The sequence below is a fragment of the Tamandua tetradactyla genome, chromosome 12 (assembly GCF_023851605.1).
Source record: "Tamandua tetradactyla isolate mTamTet1 chromosome 12, mTamTet1.pri, whole genome shotgun sequence".
Classification (NCBI taxonomy): Eukaryota; Metazoa; Chordata; class Mammalia; order Pilosa; family Myrmecophagidae; genus Tamandua; species Tamandua tetradactyla.
In genome coordinates, this window is record NC_135338.1 from 92,394,138 (window position 1) to 92,416,780 (window position 22,643).

General features: G+C 40.6%; 1 long non-coding RNA gene across 3 annotated transcripts in view; it reads right to left on the reverse strand.

Annotated features, from left to right (window-relative positions):
• LOC143652485 (uncharacterized) overlaps nucleotides 1-6,822 on the reverse strand; it is a 48,590-nt gene extending 41,768 nt beyond the window's left edge. For all 3 annotated transcript variants that reach the window (XR_013160717.1, XR_013160716.1, XR_013160715.1), the window contains exon 1: nucleotides 6,705-6,822. This is a non-coding gene — a long non-coding RNA (uncharacterized LOC143652485). The remainder of the gene's footprint in view (nucleotides 1-6,704) is intronic.
• Between the last annotated feature and the right edge of the window lie 15,821 nt (nucleotides 6,823-22,643).

Consider the following 22,643-nt stretch of genomic DNA (forward strand, 5'->3'; position numbering starts at 1 on the left):
AATGTTCAAATAGAATGAGGCCACTGATTTTGTGTGGAGGATGGTGCTCCTGGTTTGGTGACACTTTCCTTGGGTCTCATCCTCTAAGGAGATGAGCATGAGAGAGGGGAATGGAGTTGGGGGGCAGATTTGTGACTTATCCCCAGGATTACACAGCCTGCTGAGGAGCCCATTCACCTGCCTGATCTGCACACCAATATCTCTCTTATTCCTCCTGTTTTGTTATGAAGACAAAAGGCAGTCAGTTAAATAGCTGCAAAGTTGGAGCAAAATCTGCAGGAGCTTAAGACACCACAAAAATCCTGGGGATTCTCTTCAGGTGCCCTGCCTTTCTGGGATAAACTGCAGGAGAAATATTTGACATAAATGCTGTCGGCTCATTTTGAAACAAAGATCAGATGCTTTTCGGGAATATCCAAACTAAATTTTTACCTACATTTCACATTAGAACATTTCATGTAAGGGTGTGTCCTTCACAAGGCAGGAGTCTCCATTTCTTCCCTCTCGGTCCTACGATGGCAAAGCTTTAACTGAAAATGGAACTTCGTATTGCAGCGTACAGCTGTCTGGCTTTCCATGATTTAAACTGTGCCCATCCGGGTGAATTCTCCAGGCTGGGCCTGAGGGGAAAGTAGTAGAGCAGAGAATATAGGACTTTGTGAGATGTGACATTTTTTAATCCAGTCCTTAGTTTTATAGACTGAGGAACATGATTTTCTTTTTCATCCATGTCAGATGAGGCTCTTGGGCAATGACTCACAATAACTCAACTCACAAGGAACCAATTTATAAACCAGATGCCTGTTTGTTAATTTTCAGTGGAAGAAGGACTTGTCATGAGATCCAGGGCTAGCTGATCCCTACTGTTGGAAAAGCTCTCTCTCCATGTTGGTGGATTGGCTCAGAAAGCCAAATTAAGACTGTTTAGCAGGCTCTGCAGTGAAGATAAAGACTTGGACAGCTTTAAGGGCTACTTGCATCAGATTCATACAGTCTTTAGTACATTTCTACCTAAAGAAACAGAGTTCCTCTAGACCAAGTTTCAGCAAACTACAGCTGCTTTCTGCAACGGAGGTGTAGACCACATTACCCAAAATATTTACTGTCTGGCCCTTTACAAGAAACATTTGCTGACTCACATGTAAACTAGTATTGTCAAACCAATTTAAAGAGTTAGAACCAGCATTTAATTTAACTGAAATAAAAAAGCATGGAAAATATCAGAGTCCACTTTATTCTCAAGGTAAGTCTTGTTTTTGTGATACTTTTGGTTCTGTTGATACGTATATACATAGACATATGTATACTGGGCCACAGTGTAAAATGTTTTTTCTTATTGAGGATCATGTTAAATAAAAAGTTTCATAAACATCAACTTAGAAAAAGTCCTCCTTTCCTCAGACAGTTCTAAACAATGAAGAAATCTAACTTTCAGACTCACCTTTTAAGTCTTATTGGCATTCATAATGTTTAATAATAATATTGTACAACACATTATTTTCAAATCCTTCTGTGCTAATCTCCCATATAATCTTTGCTGCACGTTTGTGACAAAGAAACTGCTTTATCACTCCTGTTTTAAAGTGGAGAAATTGAGAAAGCCTTGGCCCCAGAATTTAATTGCTTTGATCAAGGCCATGATTCTCAAGAAAGACAAGACTTGCCTTACACCCACGTCTTCTGACTCATTGTCCATGGTCTTTCTTGCTGTGTGCTATCTCCCTAGAGTCTAAGAAACTCCTTCCTGAATGATAACTCTTCCAAAATGTTTTAGGATTTTCAGTATTATCTCTAGGATTAAATGATCTGGAGATTTTTCCCTCAAAATTACCCCTCTAAATCTCTCTCAAAGGCCGGGTGGTAGGAGCGTCTCAGCCCCTTTTCCGTCCCCTGCAGAGTCACCAGGAACTTAGCAGGATGAAGATCCTCCAGCCAAGAGCAAGACTGAGCAGTGGAGTCAAGGTGACCCACCCAGACATTATTTTGCTCCTGCCCTCTTCTCCCTTCCCAACGGTGCAGAAAAGTATAATAAAATTATCAGGCCTGGAGTTTCCAAGGATCCTTGAGGCATTGGGAAGTTGGGCAACAACACTTGGGAGCTTCGTTTTCAGGACTGGGCAATGTCTTGAACTTCCTTGGAGAATGAAGGGGGCCTGGGGAGAAGAAGCAGGGGTGGGCTCCAGTTCTCACCACTGATTGAGGGCTATGCCGCCCTGGACACCTGGCTAGGATGTCACCCAGAAGAACTGAGGTCAGCTCCTCACAGTGCTGTGAAACAACCAGAGCTTAAAAAGGCTGGGTGAGTTACACCAAGATTCATAGCCCGAAGGGGCAGAGCTGGGCCTCACACTCAGGCACTCTGACTCCAGAACCCATGTTTCCACCACTTCCTTTGGAATGAAGGGAGTAAAAATGCTCCTGAGGCTCTTTCCTTCCAGTCTGTGGGGTGCAAACCACCCAGCTGGGAAACTAGGGGTTGGGGTGCAGCCTGTCCAGGAACCAACCCCACCACTGGTCCTTCTCCAGGCATAAGCATCTGGACCGGACCATGAAAGATGACATGCACCAAAGGCCATGGGAGGAGGGAACCCCAAATTCTCCAAAGACGGTCAGACAAGTAAGACAAGAAAAACACTGTGAAGGCAAAGCCCCTCTCCAGGTTTTGGAAAAATGGCTGTGAGAGGTAGACCCTTCCCCTGGTAGCTTTCAAACTGGGAGGAGACATTGGTTTGAAGACAATGGTGTCATTTCCTTCCTTTCTCCCCTTTCTTTTTGTCCTGTAATGAACAGAAACAAGGGTGAGAATGAAGATGAAAGGCACCTCATTTTCAGCTCCAGAGCCTCCCTACGGGCACCTGGGTGGCCTGAGGAACAAAAGGGTCTTCCATAGGTCCCCAGCCCCCCGGGTCTTCCTGGGTGGAGAAGGGGAGGCAGAGGTGGCCAGTTACCACCCTTCGGAGAACCTGGCTGAAGTTTTCTGAAGATTACCCAAGGCAGGAAGACAGGTAGCTAATTCTATAATAGTGGGCAAGGGGGATAGGTGTCACTGAGGCATTGATTTCAAGTGCTGGAAACATTACCTAAAGAAAAGCTAATCAAAAGATATTATTTTTAGCAGCCACTTTTCTTTGGAAGGACTGAGTGGCAAGGAAAGCTAAAGCTGGGTTGCTGAGTTCTTAAGGAGAAAATCCACCTGGACTAATGAGTTTTCCAGACAACATATTACCATAGCCTAGAGACTATCTGAGGTCTCTAACAGGACCCTCAGGAGTGAGGAGAAGAGGATGAGGGGAAAGGGAAGGAAAGGAACTGAGCTGTAACCATTCTCATGGAGCAGGGAAGGCCAAGGAAAGGAGAAATAAGAGAGAGGTAAACATTTTGCTCAAGTACGATGAACAGACTGCTAAGAAGCTCAGTTTCAGAGTGTCATGTAAGTCTTAAAATAGTTAACCCCCTTAAGTATTTGTACATTGCTTAGATAAGGGGCTTGTTTGAGAACCTTCCGGAGCCTCCTGGGGATACCCATATCCTAATTCATTTTGAAATCCAACAGTCAAAAAGAAGGCCAGGAGAGGCAAATAAAAGGGGGAATAACTGGATGTGGTGGTGGAGGTTGGAGGTGGGGGGGAGAAGAAGATGGGATGAAGCGTAGCCTTGAAGCAGAAGCTGAGGTATACAAGGATGTGGTACAGGTCAACATAGCAACACACTATTGATCAGCTAAAGAGCAAGCATCTGGTCCTGGAGAAAATGATACTTGACAATTTTTAGGAATAGGGTAAATATTTATTTAAAAAATTCTCCCATGACACTGGATCAAAGCTGATATAGGTACCAAAAACTGCAAATGTGCCACCCAGTCCCCCATTCTTCCATTCTCCTGTCCCCAATCCATCCATCCCCATCCCCTGATCTATCCCTCCCCCCTCCCTCCCTCCACCTCTTCAGTCCATCCATCCATCCATCCATCCATCCAAATGATCAAGTGTGTCTGCCAGGAGCTACACAAAACAGGCACTGGGAACATAGAAACAAATACAACATATTCCATATACACAAAAAAACGAATAGTCCTGTACAGGATAAAGAGAGGCGCATGAATAATTACAATGAAACTCAATTAGTGATATGATCTACTTAACCAAATGCGTCAGAGAGTTGGGTGTGGGTTTTATCCCTGAGGCGTGCTAGGTATTTTATCCCTACCAAAGGCATAAAGCCATCCACAGCATTCGTTCTCTCATTTGAGGACTAGCGCAAACCCTAAAGGGGCTTGTTGGTTCCATCAAAGGCCTATTTCATGCTTCTTTCTCATGGTAACCAGGTGAACTGAGACACCGAGTTCTGGGGCTGGTAACTAAGGAACCCTGGGGAAACGCCTTATAACCAGGTCTGTTTACAACAGCAAAGCACAGTGATGTTAATTCAATTTGGCAATGATAATTCCTTAATGAAGAAGAATGGGCAATTAATGCTGGAACCAAATACTAACCTCACCTGCAATTAATTTCTGGTGCATGTGTACATGTGTGTGAGCACACATACATGCTTGGCTATCTGCTGTCTGGATAGAGAAATATGCATAAAATATTATATGGAGATGTATCTTAAATCAGCTTTTTGGCCAACCAAATATAATTTTGTACACCCAATATGTTCAGTAAAAAAGCAGGGACTCAGTTCTTAAAAATCATTTTCATTAAAATTTTGAAATCCAGAGAAGAAATGTCCTATATAGCTATCATTTAATAGGGCCTACTACAATCCAGACTCATTTTATATTCACAAATTTTGGAAATAGACACTGTTGATTTCATTGTAAAGATAGAGGCTTAAAAGAGGAATTTGTCTGGATAGCTATTAATGGCCAAAAGTGGTATCTGAACTCAGCCGGCTTGATTTGGTGGCCGTCTCTCTATCATATTATGCTGTTTTATCCTATGGAGAAGAGGAACACCAAAAGATGCAAGTTCTTAGGTTGGGATTCTGGTACCTGGAATGGGTAGACCACGGAGCCTCTGAAAAGTGGACCTGAAGGTGGCACTCAGAGAAGGGATGGTTTCCACGGAGCCAGAGAAGAAGCTCCACAAAGACTGAGCCACTTGTCTAACTCCAGAGGAGACCACCGCAGAGCCAACCACAGCAGCTCTCAAGCCTTATGAAGTGGTCACTGTCTCAGACCCTGGGAGAAGATGAGTTTAAAAAGTATCTTCCCTGCTCTTAAGGTCCTCCTAAAATTTAAAGAGAGGGGTGGTTTCTGGATAAGCTCCCATGAAAATACAAACCCAAGAACCCACAAACACACAGGGAAGAAGACTTGCCTACTCTAGAATTCAATCTTAGAAAATAAGTAGGTGGGGATTCTTTGTATTCCAAAATGACGATTCTGTTTACAAAGGATTTCATACAGGATAATAGCAGCAAGCTTCTCTACTATTTTTCAAACATGCTTGGAGGTACAAGTCTGATTTTATACCCCACCTTTCAGGAGTATTGCCATTTGATAATGCAAGGTGCACTTTGATAAAGGGTGCTGGATGCTGAAGGGAAAGGGGATTAAATAATTAAATCAAGCAGGAGGGACCTAATCTTGGAAAGCATCACGGTAGAGGGGTTGCTTGTCAATGGTTTTTAAGAGGAGATCACATTTCACTTTAAAAGCAAGGAGAATGGAGCATGTCCGATTTGGGCATGAAAGGTGACTAGGAACTTTGCCTCCCTGCCTGGAATGGACCAGATGGAGAGTGCCAGAAGGGCAGATGTCATGTGGGGGAAAGTCACCCACACCCGAAGCTCAGTGCTGCAGCTGGCACCTCCTGGCCCTGTACCTCTCTTCATGCTCCTTTTAGCAAAGCTCCTGCATTCCCTGAAGTCCCATCAAATCTGAGCAAACATCCCTTCTACCTTTATCCCTCCCAACATGTGTTTCCTCACTTCTTCACTCCTGTATCGGGCCCTTATCAGATGTGACCTGATATTGTAGCTGCTCCAACGTGTGCCCCATCTTCTCTGCTAGATTAGAAATGCCTTGAGGAAGAGTCTGGGTCTTTCTCATAACATCCCTCCCTTGATACCCAACACAGAATCTGGCTTTTCTCTTCATGTCTCTAGAGCAGAGCATGACCTAGCGTGCAGTAAGGTAGGGATGATTCCTGAAGGTAAGGAAGACCCACAGGTGCTCCTAAAGCATATGGTGACTGACTGATGATGAAAAGCAGTAGGCCAGCCTGTAAGTTTCTTTAAAATGTGATAATATTCAGACCTGCCCCAGGCTCTCTGACTCTTACATCTCTACAACTTTGCAGCTCTTTCAACACAACATGAGCCAACACAACCTTCCTGCGGGATCAGCCTTATGCTACGTCTAGGTACTCAAGGGTCCTGGGACACCTCAGCATCAAGCCAGGCTTGGGTGCCCCCTCCCCAATCCTGAGGCTCTGATGCAAGGACTGAGTGTCCTGACATCTACCTGGGTGTCCATTCTGCCCTCTCGTTTCCAAAAGGTTGGAGTCTCTGGCCCTGAGCATCCATCTCCTTGGGCATTTTCTGGCCTTCTCTGGAGACCCCTCCCCTCCCACGTGCCTTTCAATTGCATCATGTGCATCTTCTGGGCACTTGTTCTTTTCTTCCCTGGTAGTTGCCTTTCCCTTGCTTGGACACAACCCCTAAGCTAGGCACAGGCTTTGGATCACAGGGCCATGTACCTTTTCCTAGAAGAGCCACTCTTGTCCTGCTTCCATGTGCAGATTTAGTGCCTTCAGCTGATCCATGCATACATTTGACTCCTAGTCTCCCAGTATGGGGAAGATGGGAAAGCCAGAACTTTGCTGATAACTAACTAAGATTCCAACTTCCATTCTGTTTGTGACCTCAGAAGAGTAATTTGACTTCCTTCAGCTTCAATTTCCTTAACTCTAAAAAAGTGACTTTTTATATATGGTAAGAATTAAATGAGATATTATGAATTAAGAATCTAGCACAGTGCTTGATACATGGAAAGTTCTCAATCCATGTTCCCTTCCCACCCTGGCCTGCTCATCTAATTATTTCTCTGAGCTCCAGTTATGATACCATCAAAGCCAAGATTTTCCAGAAAACTTACAACTGCCTAAATAATATATTCTTAATTATTCTGGAATTCTGCCATTAAATAAACTTTTGCATTGGCTCCATAAGCACGGGCATTATCAATAAAAGCTGAATTTTTTATTGGAAATCCAGGAGTTCTTTTAGCAGCAACATATTTTCAAGATTTAATTCAGCAAGTTAGCTGATTAGTACCTCCATCCCTAAATTGTAAACATTGGGGCAGGTGAAATTCAGGTTGAAGAAGGTGGCAGGGGGAGACAGCAGGGTTCCAGAGTGGGAGGCAGACATAAGCGGTGGGCAGACATCCCTCATTCACCTTAACTCAGGCTGCCCTGGCACCTTAACATGATGGGCAAGAGGAAAATGAAACCTTTCAACAGATGCCAGCCCTGGCAGCTGCAGAGACCCAGCCAGGCAATGGGGAAAACCTTGGCGTGCTCTCCAGGCAAGAGGGATGGTGTCAGCACTCAGCATTAATAATGAAAGAACAGAATCTTCCATGAGCTTGAGAGAGTGAGAGTCAGGAACTTTGCTCTATTTTTAATACCAATTTTCTCCCAGCCTTGCTTCCTTCTCATATATAAAGATGACCTCAAGTGCAAAAATGTGATTCTGCTACAGTGGTAGAGAGAAAGAATTTCTAACTGATTAGACTTGGGATTTTTTCCTGTTGCCACTACAGTTAAATAGATATTGGCAAGTATTCTAACCTGCAGGGAACCAAATAGAGGGTGGAGGAGCCTGTTTGGTTATAATTAGAAATATACATCATTCCCCTTTCCCCGGAGAGCAAGAGAGTGGTATTTAAAGGGACAGTGAGCAACGGTACATGAGCAGGCTTGACTCAGCAACAGTTGAGAGCTACTTTATAAATTACTATGCATCTCACAAATGTAGTTAAAGCTCTTTCTCCTTGATTTTTAATAATGTACTTTAGTCCTAGTTGAAGCGAGTCTCAGAGTTGAAGCTAGAGGCATGAAAGCTCAAGATGGTTGCATTTCAACAATAAATTCCATTCGGAAATATATGGCAGTTTTATCTGCAGCTTGTATGCCGTGTACCTGTGTTGAAGAGAAAGATGATTATCCTGTCATTTAGGAAAAAATAAGATAAATACATTTAAAATAGATACCTACAGAAAGGCCTGTTCATATCCCCTAGCTCTGATGAAGGCAGTAGATGCCATTTCTTATCAAGAAGCCCCTGGGTTCAATTCAGTTATATTAGACCCACAGTAATAGAGCGCTAACCATGTCCTAGGTGCCCTGTTGTGGACAGAAGGCTGAGGGCTAGCTGGGAAGTTGAAGGAGGAAGTCTAACCCAGTGGTTAAGTGCATGGACTTTGTGATCTGACACATTGGATGTGAAGCTTCCCTCTGCTCCTTTATAACTGAATGAGCTTAAACAAGCAGCTTAGCTTTTCTGAATCTCAGTTTTCCTATCTGCCAGCTGGGGATAAAAATAATGCCTGGGTTTTTACAGTTGCTGGTATGAGAATGATATGGGAAAATGAAACTCTTGGTGGGTCTCTCCTTTCTGAAGCTTGGAAGTTAATATCTTCCAAGGTCCCCATATCTAATTTTAAGCAGTTGCAAACTCATGGATCATGTCACCCATCCTCTCAATGGTACATCCTCATGAACAAGGAGGCTGGGGGCTCATAAAAACAGTTCTATGGATTACAAAAGGGGGAGAGAGCCAAGATGGTGGCTTAGCGAGGTGTGGGATTTAGTTTGTCCTCCAGAGCAGCTAGTAAATAGTCAGGAACAGGACAGAACAGCTCCTGAGGCCACGTCAGTGACCAGACACACAGCATACCCCAGTCTGGACCAGCTGGACCAGCTACGAGCCCCCCCAGAACTGTGAGCTCCCCAAGCAGTGGTGGCCAGTGCCCCTCCCCCACAGGCTGCTTCCCAGAGGGGAAAGGAAAGAGACTTTACCAGCAGCAGGGGCTGAGCGCAACCAAGCTCCAATTGTGGAATTAAGTCACAAATTCTGACTACTAAAAATAGGCCCCCAGCTCAGCTGAACCTGGTCAAAGCGGAGGTTGCTGATTTTTGCTCCTGTGCCGAGGGGGCAGGGCTGATGGGAAAAAACAGACAAAAAGAAACAGAGGTTTTTTGGATAGGATAGCACATAATACTTGAAAGGGTCTGGGACCTGAAGGAAAGGAGGGGGCGCATAGGATCTGAAGGTACACAAAGCAACATACCAACTTATGCTCTTGATTGGCAAACCTGAGAAACCGGGGTCCTGCCCTGAGAAGGATTTTCTCCTTTTTTTTTTGTGGCTATGTTTCTTCAAAGGCTGGACTGCCTTTTGATACAGCAGCAGGGCTTCTCAGGCTGCAACTGCCCCAGGCATAGGCAGAAACAAGCTTGTTGGAGAGCTTGTCTAGAGCATGTGCCTTCCCCAGGAGGGGGGGTGTGCAGCTCAGGTGGAATCCCTCCCTCAAGGAATTCAGACCCCAGGGTTTGGAAATTTGAAGCAATTAAAGCCAGCCTACAACCTCTCCTCTGTCTCCACCACACCCCCAGCAAGGAGAGTCTGCTGAAATTAAAGGTACCACATCACATTATGCTGATGGGACCCGCAGGCAGAAAAGCACCACATACTGGGCAAGACAGGAAAAATGCAGAGTTCGTAGACTTCATAGGAAAGTCTTCTAATCTGCTGGGTCTCACCCTCAGGGAAAACTGATGCAGTTGACACTTTCCTCCTGAAAGGAGACCAGTTTGGTCTCGGAAAATCTGGCTGGGGTCTACAATACCTAAACAGACCCTCCTAAGGGTGGGGGGAAAAAGGCACTTTTTCCTAAAACAAAACTAGGCTAGTGGTCCAGAATAAGCTGAACGGAATGTCAAAGAACAGATAGACAACAATGATTTTCTTCATCCAGCAAGAAAATCCTGGGTAAAAGAAGTGAAAACAATCTCCAGAATAAACTACTTAAGGTAATTAAATGACTAGACACCAGCAAAAAAAAACAAATCACACTAGGAAAATTGAAGACATGTCCCAGTCAAAGGAACAAACCAACAATTCAAATGAGATACAAGAGTTGAAACAATTAATTCAGAATGTTTGAACAGACATGGAAAACCTCATCAAAAATCAAATCAATGAATTGAGGGAGGATATAAAGAAGGCAAGGAATGAACAAAAAGAAGAAATCAAAAGTCTGAAAAAACAGGGTGGGCCACAGTGGCTCAGCAGGCAAGAACACTTGCCTGAGGACCCGGGTTCATTTCCTGGTGCTTGCCCATGTATAAAAAAAAAAAAAAAAATTAAAAAAAAAAAGCCTGAAAAAACAAATCACAGAACTTATGGGAATGAAATCACAGTAGAAGAGATGAAAACAACAATGGAAACCTACAATGACAGATTTCAAGAGGCAGAAGATAGGATTAGTGAACTGGAGGATGGAACATCTGAAATCCGACAAGCAAAAGAAAATATAGGGAAAAGAATGGAAAAATATGAGCCAGTACTCAGCAAATTGAATGACAACATGAAGCCCGTGAATATATGTGTTGTGATGTCCCAGAAAGAGAAGAGAAGGGGAAAGGAGGGGGAAAACTAATGGAGGAAATTATCACTGAAAATTTCCCAACTTTTATGAAAGACTTAAAATTACAGATCAAAGAAGTGCAGCATACCACAAAGAGAACAGATGCAAACAGACATACTCCAAGACACTTACTAATCAGAATGGCAGACGTCAAAGAGAGAGAATCTTGAAAGCAGCAAGAGAAAAGCAATCCATCACATACAATGGAAGCCCAATAAGACTATGTATAGATTTCCCAGCAGAAGCCATGGAGGCAAGAAGACAGTGGGATGATATATTTAAATTACTAAAAGAGAAAAACTGCCAAACAAGAATTCTATATCTAGCAAAACTGTCCTTAAAAAGTGAGAGAGAAATTAAAACATTTTCAGACAAAAAATCACTGAGAGAAGTTGTGACCAAGAGAATGGCTCTGCAAGAAATACTAAAGGGAGCACTAGAGGCAGACACAAAAAGACAGGAGAGAGAGGTGTGGAGAAAACTGTAGAAATGAAGATTATCAGTAAAGGTAAACATAAGAAAAATTAGATATGACATATAAAATCCCAAAGGCAAAATGGTAGAAGAAAGTACTACTCATACAGTAATAACACTAAATATTAATGGATTAAACTCCCCAACCAAAAGACATAGACTGGAAGAATGGATTAAAAAACAGGACCTATCTATATGCTATCTACAGGAAACACATCTTAGACCCAAGGATAAACATAGGTTGAAAGTGAAAGGTTGGGAAAAGATATTTCATGCAAATAACAATCAGAAAAGAGCAGGAGTAGCTTTACTAATATCCAACAAATTAGACTTCAAATGTAAAGCAGTTAAAAGAGACAAAGAAGGACACTATGCATTAATAAAGGAACAATTCAACAAGAAGACATAACAATCATGAATACTTATCCACCAAGCCAGAATGCTCCAAAATATATGAGGCAAACACTGAAAATACTGAAAAGAGAAATAAACACATCTACCATAATAGTTGGAGACTTCAATTCCCCACTCTCATGAATGGACAGAACATCTAGACAGAGGATCAATAAATAAACAGAGAACTTGAATAATATAGTAAATGAGCTAGACTTAACAGACATTTATAGAACATTACACCCCACAACAGCAGGATACACCTTTTTCCCAAGTGCTCATGGATCATTCTCAAGGATAGACCATATACTGGGTCACAAAGCAAGCCTCAATAAATATAAAAATATTGAAATCATACAAAACACTTTCTCAGATCGTAAAGGAATGAAGCTGGAAATCAATAATAGGCAGAGTGCCAGAAAATTCACAAATATGTGGAGGCTCAACAACACACTCTTAAACAACGAGTGGGTCAAGGAAGAAATTACAAGAGAAATTAGTAAATATCTCAAGGCAAATTAAAATGAAAACACAGCATATCAAAGTTTATGGGATGCAGCAAAGGCAGTGCTAAGAAGGAAATTTATTGCCCTAAATGCCTATATCAAAAAAGAAGAAAGGGCAAAAACTGAGGAATTAGCTGTCCACTTGGAAGAACTAGAGAAAGGACAGCAAACTAATCCCAAAGCAAGCAAAAGGGAAGAAATAATGAATATTAGAGCATAATTAAATGAAATTGAGAAAATCAACAAAATCAGAAACTGGTTCTATGAGAAAATCAATAAGACTGATGGACCCTTAGCAAGGTGGACAAAAAGAAGAAAAGAGAGGATGCAAATAAATAAAATCAGAAATAGAAAAGGAGGCATAGCCACTGACCCCACAGAAATAAAGGAAGTAATGAGGAGATACTATGAACAACTTTATGCTAATAAATTCGACAATGTAGATGAAATGGACAACTTTCTAGAAAGGCATGAACAACCAACATTGACTCGAGAAGAAATAGACGATCTCAGCAAACCAATCACAAGCAAAGAAATTGAATCAGTCATTAAGAAGCTCTCCCAAAAGAAAAGTCTAGGACCAGATGGCTTCACATGTGAATTCTACCAAATATTCAAGAAAGAATTAGTACCAATCCTGCTCAAACTCATCAAAAAACTGAAGAGGAGGGAAAGCTACCAAACTCATTCTACAAAGCCAACATCACTCTCATACCAAAGCCAGACAAAGATATTACAAAAAAAGAAAACAACAGACCAATCTCTCTAATGAATATAGATGCAAAAATCCTTAACAAAATTCTTGCAAATTGAATCCAGCAGTGCATTAAAATAATTATACACCATGACCAAGTAGGATACATCCCAGGTATTCAAGAATGGTTAAACATAAGAAAATCAATTAATGTAATGCACCATATCAACAAATCAAAGCAGAAAAACCACATGATCATCTCAATTGATGCAGAAAAGGCGTTTGACAAAATTCAACATCCTTTCCTGTTGAAAACACTTCAAAGGATAGGAAGAGAAGGGAACTTCCTCAAAATGATAAAGGGAATATATGAAAAACCCACAGCTAGCATCATCCTCAATGGGGAAAAACTGAAAACATTCCCCCTAAGATCAGGCACAAGACAAGGATATCCACTATCACCACTTTTATTTAACATTGTGGTGGAAGTTCTAGCCAGAGCAATTAGACAAGAAAAAGAAATACAAGGCATCAAAATTGGAAAGGAGGAAGTAAAACTCACTGTTTGCAGATGATATGATACTATATTTCAAAACCCCCCCAAAATCCATGGCAAAACTGCTAGAGCTAATAAATGAGTACAGCAAAGTGGCAGGTTACAAGAGCAACACTCAAAGATCTTTAGTGTTTCGATACACTAGTATTGAACAATATGAGGGGGAAATCAAGAAAAAAATTCCATTTACAATTGCAATGAAAAGAATAAAATATTTTGGAATAAATTTAACTAAAGAGACAAAAAACCTATACAAAGAAAACTACAAGAAATTGTTAAAAGAAATCACAGAAGGCCTAAATAAATGGAAGGGCATACCATGTTCATGGACTTGAAGACTAAATATAGTTAAGATGTCAAGTCTACCTAAATTGATTTACAGATTCAATGCAATACCAATTAAAATACCAAAAACTAACTTTTCAGAAATAGAAAAACCAATAACCAAATTTATCTGGAAGGGCAGGCTGCCCCAAATAGCTAAAAGTATTCTGAGAAAAAAAAATGAAGTCGGAGGTCTCATGCTACCTGACTTTAAGGTGTATTATGAAGCTACAGTGGTCAAAACAGCATGGTACTAGCATGAAGATAGATATATTGACCAATGGAATAGAATAGAGTGTTCAGATATAGACCCTCTCATCTATGTACAATTGATCTTTTATAAGGCAGTCAAGCCAACTCCCCTGGGACAGAACAGTCTCTTCAATAAATGGTGCCTAGAGAACTGGATATTCATATGCAAAAGAATGAAAGAGGATCCATATCTCACACCCTATGCAAAAATTAACTCAAAATGGATCAAAGACCTAAACCTAACACCATAAAACTGTTAGAAGAAAATGTAGGGAGATATCTTATAAATCTTATAATAGGAGGCACTTTCCTAGACCTTACACCCAAAGCACGGGTATTGAAGAAATAAATAAATAAATGGAAACTCCTCAAAATTAAACACTTTTGTGCACCAAAAAACTTCGTCAAGAAAGTAAAAAGACAGCCTCCAGAATGGGAGACAATATTTAGAAACTATATGTCAGATAAAGGTCTAGTATCCAGAATATATAAAGAGACTGTTCAACTCAATAACAAAAAGACAGAAAACCCAATTACAAAATGGGCAACAGACTTGAACAGACACTTCTCAGAAGAGGAAATACAAATGGCCCAAAGGCATATGAAAAGATGCTCAACTTCCCTGGCTATTAGGAAAATGCAAATCAAAACCACAATGAAATATCATCTCACACCCACCAGAATGACCATTATCAATAAAACAGAAAACGACAAGTGCTGGAGAGGATGTGCAGAAAGAGGCACACTTATCCATTGTTGGTGGGAATGTCGAATGGTACAACCCCTGTGGAAGGCAGTTTGGCCAGTCCTCAGGAAGCTAAATATAGAATTGCCATATGACCCGGCAATACCATTGTTAGGTATCTACTCAGAGGACATGAGGGCAAGGACACAAATGGACATTTGCACACCAATGTTTATAGCAGCATTATTTACAATTGTGAAGAGATGGAAACAGCCAAAATGTCCATCAACAGAGGAGTGGCTAAACAAACTGTGGTATATATATATGATGGAATATTATGCAGTTGTAAGATAAAATAAACTTACGAAATATGTAACAACATGGATGGACCTTAAGGACATTATGCTAGGTGAGATTAGCCAGAAACAAAAAGACAAATACTGTATGGTCTCACTGATATGAACTGACATTCGTGAATCAACTTGGAGAATTTCATTCATAACAGAGACCATCAGGAGATAGAAATAGGGTAAGATATTGGGTAATTGGAGCTGAAGGGATACAGATTGTGCAACAGGACTGAATGTAAAAACTCAGAAATGGATAGCACAATACTACATAACTGTAATACAATTATGTTAAAAAACACTGAATGAAGCTGAAGGTAAGAATGATAGAGGGAGGAGGGCTGGGGGCTTAAATGAAATCAGAAAGAAAGACAGACAATAAAGATTGAGATGGTATAATCTAGGAATGTCTGGAGTGTATAATGATAGTGATTAAATGTACAAATTAAAAAAATGTTTTTGCATGAGGAAAAGCATAGGAATGTCATTACTGCAGGGTGTTGAAATAGATAGTAATTAATATTTTAAAATTTTAACTTATGTGTGAGACTAAAGCAAAAAAATGTTTATTTGGTACAAAATTTATATTTTGACTAGTGCGTTTCCCAATATAACTAATGTAGACAGCTTAATTGAACACCATAAGTACATAGAATCTTGAGTAGGGCATGAGAGATTTTGTTGGTTTGTCCAGAGTACGGATAATTGATAAATCCCAGAGTGATTTGAACAGTGAATAAAAAAGTATTTGCAAAGTCCCCTTGGGGGAATGGTAAGAAAGGGGGAAAATTCAACTTCCCCAAGTTGAATTCTTGATATTGTCACAAGCAGTGTGGACAACCAAAGCAATAGACTGAGCCCCCAATCTTGTGGTTTAATGATATGAAACTTAACCCCCACAAAGAATAGGTCAAGCTTACTTAACATTAGACCTAAGAGTCACCCCACAGAGAACCTCTTTTGTTGCTCAGATGTGGCCTCTCTCTCCAGCCAACACAACAAGCAAACTCACCAGCCTCCCCCTGTCTACGTGGGACATGACTCCCAGGGGTGTGGACCTTCCTGGCAACGTGGGACAGAAATCCTAGAATGAGCTGAGACTCAGCATCAAGGGATTGAGAAAACCTTCTCGACCAAAAGGGGGAAGAGTGAAATGAGACAAAATAAAGTGTCAATGGCTGAGAGATTCCAAACAGAGTCGAGAGGTTGTCCTGGAGGTTATTCTTACGCATTAAATAGATATCACCCTGTTAGTCAAGATGTAATAGAGAGGCTGGATGGAACCACCTGAAAATGTAGAGCTGTGTTCCAGTAGCCATGTTTCTTGAAGATGATTGTATAATGATATAGCTTTCACAATGTGACTGTGTGATTGTGAAAACCTTCTGTCTGATGCTCCTTTTATCTTATCAAGAGATGAGTAAAACAAATGGAATAAAAATAAATAATAGGGGGAACAAATGTTAAAATAAATTTAGATTGAAATGCTAGTGATCAAGGAAAGGGAGGAGTAAGGGGTATGGTATGTATGAACTTTTTTCTGTTGTCTTTTTATTTCTTTTTCTGAATTGATGCAAATGTTCTAATGATCATGATGAATATGCAACTATGATGATATTATGAATTACTGATTATATATGTAGAATGGAAGGATCATAATAAAAATAAATTTTAAAAAAGGTATGCAAACCAGGAAAGAAAAGTTATTACAAAGCCACAATAATCAAAATAGCATTTGTACTGGCACAAGGACAAATATATCAAGGGAATTGAATTGAAAATTCAGAAATCTTCCCTCACTTTATAGCCAAATGATTCTTGACAAGAGTTCTAAGTTCACGCAATTGGGAAAGAATAGATCTCTTTGACAAGTGGTGCTAGGAAAATTGGATGGTCATATGCGAAAGAAGGAAGGTTGACTGCTACCTAACACCACATATAAAAATCAACTCAAAATGGAGCAAAGACATAAATATAACACTAAAAACTCCTAAAACATAGGGAATTCTACCCAAATTTATAGATTCAATGCAATACCAATTAAAATCCCAAAAACTTACTTTGCAGAAATAGAGAAACCAATAACCAAATTTATTTGGAAGGGCAGGGTGCCCCAAATATCTAAAAAATATCTTGAGGAATTAAAAAATGAAGTGGGAGGTCTCACGCTACCTGACTTTAGAGCATATCATGAAGCTACAGTGGTCAAAACATCATGGTACTGGCATAAAGATAGATCCACTGACCAATGGAATCAAATAGAGTGTTCAGATGTAGACCCGCTCATCTATGGATAATTGATATTTGATAAGGCAGTCAAGCCAAATCACCTGGGACAGAGCAGCCTCTTCAAAAATTGTGCTTGGAAAACTGGATATCCATATGCAAAAGAATGAAGGAGGATCCATATCTCATGCTTTATACAAAACTGAACTCAGAGTCAATCAAAGACCTAAACATTAGAGCTAAGACCATAGAACTTTAAGAAGAAAGTGTAGGGAAATAGCTTATAAAACTTGTAATAGGCAATTCCCTGGATCTTACACCCAAGGCATGAGCATCGAAGAAATAAATAAATAAATGGGAACTCCTGAAAATTAAACACTTGTGTGCATCAAAGAACTTTGTCAAGTAGGTAACAAGGCAGCCTATGCAATGGGAGACAGTATTTGGAAACCATATATCAGTTAAGGTCTAGTATCCAGAATATATAAAGAGATTCTTCAACTTAACAACAAAAAGACATACAACCCAATTGCAAAATGGGCAAAAGACATGAGTAGACACTTCTCAGAAGAGAAAATACAAATGGCTAAAAGGCCCACGAAAAGATACTCAACTTCCCTGACTATTAGGGGAATGCAAATCAAAACCACGAGATAGCATTTGACACTCACTGGAATGGCCATTATAAAAAAACAAACAAACAAAAAACCAGAAACAACTAGTGCTGGAAAGGGTGTGGAGAGAGAGTCACACTTATCCACCGCTGGTGAGAATGTAAAATGGTACAACCACAGTGGAAGGCAGTTTGGTGGTTCCTCAGGAAGCTAAGTATAGAATTGCCATATGATCCTGCCATCCCACTGCTAGGTATCTCTTCAGAGAACCTGAGAGCAAGGACATTTGCACACCAATGCTTATAGCAGCATTATTTACAACTGCCAAGAGATGGAAAGAGCCCAACAAATGAGTGGCCAAACAAGCTGTGGTATATGCATGCAATGGAATATTACGCAGCTGTAAAACAGAATAAAGTCATGAAGCATGTAATAACATGGGGGTACCTTGAAGACATAATGCTGAGTGAAACTAGCCAGAAACAAAAGGACAGATATGGTATGGTCTAACTGTTAAGAACTAACATTAATGAGTGAACTTGGAGAATTTAAGAGAATACAGGTTATGAAGAGATAGAAATAGGATAGAGATTGGGCAGTTGGTGCTGAAGGAATACAGACTGTGCAACAAGATTGTAAAAATTCAGAAATGGATAGCATAATACTACCTGATTATAGCACAAAAATGTAAGTACATTAAATGAAGCTGAATGTGAGTATGGTTAAGGGAGAAGGGCTGGGAGCACATATGAAATCAGAAGGTAGGATAGATGATAAAGACTGAGACAGTATAATTTAAGAATGCCTAGAGAATACAATGATGGTGAATAAATGTACAAACTAAAATATATTTTTGCATGAGGAAGAACAAAGGAATGCCAGTATTGGAGGGTGTTGAAAATAGTTAGTATATGGGTAAAGTATGCTTTCAGTTTATGGTGTATTTGAGTCGCTAATGGGTAGTACCTGAAACTGTAGAGCTGTGCTCCAGTAGCCTTGTTTCTTGAAGATGATTGTATGAAGATACAAAATTTACAATGTGACTGTGTGATTGTGAAAACCTGTGTCTGATGCTCCCTTTATCTAGGGTGTGGACAGATGAGTAAAAAATATGGATAATAAAATAAATAATAGGGGGAACAAAGGTTCAAGTATATAGTGTAGATGCTAGTGGTCAATGAGAGGGAGGGGTAAGGACTGTATATACGAGTTTTTCTTTTTATTTCTTTTTCTCGAGTGATGCAAATTTTCTACAAAATGATCATGGTGATGAATATACAACCATATGATATTGTGAGCAATTGATTGTACACCATGTATGGAATGTTTGTGTTTGTAAATTTTGTCAACAAAAATATTAAAAAAAGAAAAAAAGTTCTGTGAGTCTAAGTCATTAATTCCTCACTTTTTTGGAACTGAGACCTTTATGAAAATCAAAGACAGTTGTAGGCATGCACTCATGCACGCACACACACACAAAAATCATTTTGCACAAACTTTTAGAAGTCTCATTGACTCTTGTAGTAAATCTGTGGCTCTCAGGTTAATCTTGGACTGAACATTGTTAAGACATTTGGAAGAAAGTTTGCCTTGTTGAAATACGTCTAAACTTAGGACTCCTGGGCAAATGCACCACGGCCTTTAATGATTGTAAGAATTTCAGTGAAAATTAATATGGTTTTAGGATCATTAATATTGTTTTAATATCAAATTCCAACTGTACCCAATGAGCTGCAGCGCAAAATGGACAGACTTTGGGTTCAGGAGTCCACAGAGCTGAGTGAAACTCTGCCGCTTCCTGTTGGGTGCATTGCATAGCCTGTGCTACCTCAGTTTTCCCATCTGCCAAGGGAACTCATATCTCAGAGGATTTTTGTGAGAGTCAATCATGCCTATCATGATATTTTGAAATATGGTAAATGCTTTAACAAATTCCGGGCAACCTGGGCTAGTACATCCACTCAAATAGGCTAATGTTAGTACTTTTCTGCGTCATTTTGGGCTAAAGTGAGATTGTGGATGTAGCATTTCCTGTGCTGGGTGGACCATCAATAACTGTTAATTTCCTAAAAGCCAGGTTTTTCAGGTTCTGTTTTGGGGAGAAAGTAAGGATTAAATTTATCTATTTTCTAAATTTATCTATTGTTCACCATCGGGTTTCTTGATGAATGAGATTTTCTCACTACTCCTATACCACCAGCCCCCTGGTATCTCACCAGGATCCTTTGCCTTCTCTCCACAGCAGGGCTGCAGCTCCCTCTGACAGTCACAGAAGGCTGAGCTTTGCCCAGTTCAGTCACATCGCAGGCAGAAGAATTATCATCCAGGATGCTCTCAGTAGGTTCCGGGAAGCTCCTGTCTCCCTTCCCATCTTTCAAAGGCATATATTGTTTTAGACACCTGTAAAAATAATAGCCATGGATTATTTATATATAAATATTAATGCCGCATCCATACCAAACAAATCATAAATTGAATAGTTCTATCTGCATAAGGCTCCAATAGATTTAATAAAAATTTCCTCCCAAGTCATATATTATTTATTCTTGGTATTCAATAAAACTGTACACCAGTGAATGTAATGCTTTTGACATCTTTCACTTACAAAACATTAGAGTGAAGGTTTTGAGGAAGATTTGAATTATGATTGCTAAACTTGTTCCAATTCTGTCTGTGCCAACTCTGAAATTCCTAGCAATAACTGCTTTTCTTAAGAAGAGAATAGCCATTTGGAAACCGTATATTGATGATGAGAAATCTTTCACTCCCCAACACCCCTCCCCCCAACAAAGAATCTCAGAATATCAGAGCAGAAAGGGACCCCAGAGGTTAGCTATTGCTGGCCCCTTATTTTCCAGCTTCCTAGCATGGTGAAGTGACTGAACTAAGATCACTCAAGGCATTGATAATTAAGGAGCAAGATGCTGTGTCAACAGGTACTATGGCTCCTCCTGGACAGGCTGGAGAGAGAAAGGTGAAGCCCAAGCTGTTTCTTTTGTGCACCACAATATCAAATAACAAGATTTGCCCATGAAAACCACATCCAGCCCAATGGCAAATTAGGGGTCAAGAAACACACGTGGCCCTTCCTCATGATTGAGTTCAGCCAAACCAGTCTGTGCAAGAGTGAGCAAGTGTGCACATACATGAGTGCACATACATGTGTGCGCGTGTGATGGTGGGGTTAGGCACGGCCACCACCAAAGATAAAGAAGAAAGGCTGGTAGTAACATGGGCTGAATTATTGATTTTTCAGTGGCTTCCGATATTTTTTATAAAATTGCAATGGGACTATCTTTTGTCGTATTACTACTAAACCATCTTAATAGAAAGCAATATGATTTTCCATTTTGTTGCCTTTAGTGAGCCTATGGGAAGTATGTCATTCACATAAATATGCCAGTGACATCAGTAATAAAACCACTACTATTTATTCAGCCAGGCACAATGCATATCAGCCGGTGAGGCCAATGCTGTTATAAGCACTGTTGAGTCACCATCTAAATCCCTGGAGATCGAGGATTCAGTTTCTGCCCCAGAAGACTAAACATTCAATTTGCAGATGAAATGAACCTGGAAGGGCAGCACATGTGATATGACATAATTAAGAGTCAATATGATTTTGATGGACCAGGGTCAGGACCAAAATTCAACATGGACCCCCAAAATGTGAAGTCCTGACCTTGGGTATAAGAAAGAGGGAAAAAATATACAAAGAAGGATTTAGGGGATCTGACTTGTAGAAAAGATCTTGGGGGGATTTTCAAGGTCTAAATAATAGCTTTAGTGATATTTATTGTATAATGAATGTAGACTAAGTACAGTGTGCTAAAATACCATAATTATGAAACTATTATTTACAAATCTGAGGAGGAGTTGTCCCACTGGGTGCTGTGCCCACAACATGGAGTGGAATTTGGAAAGATTTTGGCAAATTAGATACGGTCAGTCAAGGGTGTGTCATGTAGACATTCAGAGATGTCGGAAAGAACTGGAGATATTTTGATCTGAAAAGGAGATGAAGGGGAGAGAGCAGGGTGGGAGTGGGGCAGAGAACCCATACAGCAACTATAAAGTGTCTCTACAACTGGGAAATGAGATCATTTTTAGAGGAAGAAACCTGATTCAAGGCAGTGCAGTACAGTATGAAGATTAAGGACCCAGGTCTTTGAAGGCCACTGCCTGGGTTTGAAAGCTAACTGCCACCCAACAGCCAGGTAGACAAATTGCAGAATCTCTCTCTGCGCTTTGGTTTTCTTGACCATAAAATGGGAAAACTCATAGCACCAACCTTATCACGTTGCTGTGACGATTCCATGAGCTTAGACCACCGCTTGGCACCTGGTGTGCTAGTGGCAATTGTGGTGGTTGTTATCTGCAGACAGATATGGCAGCTGAGGAACATATCTAGGTGACTGGAGAGGAGTTGGAGGCAGGTCACGGATGTCATTGTTATATAAGGAAGTAGCCACATTCTTATTGTTCGTAATGGCTGAAGAAAGAGTATGCACACAGGCAGGAGAGAGTCTGCATGGGTTCTAGGAAAAGGAAGTGCAGATGTGGAGGTGGAGAGGGGTGGTCTCCGGGGGCAGAGGAATGAAGCCTGGCCATCGGGAGGTGGGCGCTACCGTGGAGCCTGGACAGAGTCCAGCCCCTCAATCCCTCTTGTTCCTTTTGTTAGGACGCTATGCCCACCAAGCACATGGCTAACTTTTAATTTGATCTCCTGGGTGCCGACTCTCTCAGAGGACAGACTGATGGAGTATTCTGGCAATTGAAAAGGGAAAAGAATCCAGGGTTCATTTTACCTTGGTTTCTTTAGAAAGCAGAGCTTGAGGAAATGTTTATGTGTTATTACTAGGTAGAGAGTCAGGGTCTTGAGGAATAAGGAAGAGAAGAAGACAGAGCTGAT